This window comes from Lucilia cuprina, chromosome 5 (genome assembly GCF_022045245.1).
Source record: "Lucilia cuprina isolate Lc7/37 chromosome 5, ASM2204524v1, whole genome shotgun sequence".
Taxonomy (NCBI): Eukaryota; Metazoa; Arthropoda; class Insecta; order Diptera; family Calliphoridae; genus Lucilia; species Lucilia cuprina.
In genome coordinates this window covers 55,056,540-55,058,243 of record NC_060953.1, presented here as the reverse complement: position 1 = coordinate 55,058,243, position 1,704 = coordinate 55,056,540, and positions in this window count along the sequence as shown.

The following is a 1,704-nucleotide window of genomic DNA, read 5'->3' as shown; positions in this document are numbered from 1 at the left end:
ATTGGCCCAGTTAAATTTAACGCATTTAAATACCGTTACAATTGCAATCAAACTATTTTTATTTTTTCGATAACGGAAAACTAATAATTATGTATGTTTGCAGTTTTGTTTTAAAGAAACTCCCATTTTATAATGCAGACGACTTACCGTCTATTTATCTATCTGGGGGGTTTGGTATCGGCAGCTATGGGTTTAAGCTTTTAATTATTGAATATAGGCCAAAACGTACATGTTGTTAAAGAAAAATAATAAATAAATTTAATTATTGTTTATTTATAAACAAATGTAAGCTGATAAAATAAATTTAAAAAATTCAAAATAATTTCAAATCAAATAACTTTTCATGGAGAATTATCAAATTCTAGTCTAAAGTCTCGTCTATGGTCTAGTCTATAGTCTTGTCTATAGTATAGTCTATAGTCTAGTCTATAGTGTAGTCTATAGTGAAATCTATAGTCTATTCTATAGTCTAGTCTAGTCTATAGTCTAGGCAATAGTCTAGTCTATAGTCTAGTCTATAGTCTAGTCTATAGTCCAGTCTATAGTCTAGTCTATAGCCCAGTCTATAGTCTAATCTATAGTTTAGTCTATACTCTAGTCTATAGTCTAGTCTAGTTAAGTCTAGTCTATACTCTAGTCTATAGTCTAGTCTAGTCCAGTTTAGTCTAGTCAATAGTCTAGTCTATAGTCTAGTCAATAGTCTAGTCTATAGTCTAGTCTATAGTCTAGTCTATAGTCTAGTCTATAGTCTAGTCTATAGTCTAGTCTATAGTCTAGTCTATAGTCTAGTCTATAGTCTAGTCTATAGTCTAGTCTATAGTCTAGTCTATAGTCTAGTCTATAGTCTAGTCTATAGTCTAGTCTATAGTCTAGTCTATAGTCTAGTCTATAGTCTACTCTATAGTCTAGTCTATAGTATAGTCTATAGTCTAGTCTATAGTCTAGTCTATAGTCCAGTCTATAGTCTAGTCTATAGTCTAGTCTAGTCTATAGTCTAGTCTATAGTCTAGTCTATAGTCTAGTCTAGTCTATAGTCTAGTCTATAGTCTAGTCTATAGTCTAGTCTATAGTCTAGTCTATAGTCTAGTCTATAGTCTAGTCTATAGTCTAGTCTATAGTCTAGTCTATAGTCTAGTCTATAGTCTAGTCTATAGTTTAGTCTATAGTCTGGCCACTTCTAATCAGGCATATCAGTAACATAGTCTAGTCTATAGTCTAGTCTATAGTCCAGTCTATAGTCTAGTATATAGTCTATTCTATAGTCTAGTCTATAGTCTAATGTATTCGATAGTCCAGTCTATAGTCTAGTATATAGTCTAGTTTATAGTCTAGTCCATAGTCTTTTCTATGGTCTAGTCTATAAAATAGTCTATAATCTAGTCTATAGTCTAGTCTTTAGTCTAGTCTACCTATAGTTTAATCTATCTATAGTCTGGTCTATAGTCTGATCTACAGTCTGGTCTATAGTCTGGTCTTTACTCTAGTTTATAATATAGTCTATAGTCTAGTCTATAGTCTAGTCTACAGTCTAGTCTATAGTCTAATCTATAGTCTAGTCTATAGTCTAACCTATAGTCTAGCCTAGTCTATAGTCTGGACTAGTCTAGTTTAGTCTAGTCTATAGTCTAGTCTATAGTGTACTCTAGTCTATAATCTAGTCTAGTCTATAGTCTAGTCTAGTCTATATTCTGGTCTAGTCTATAG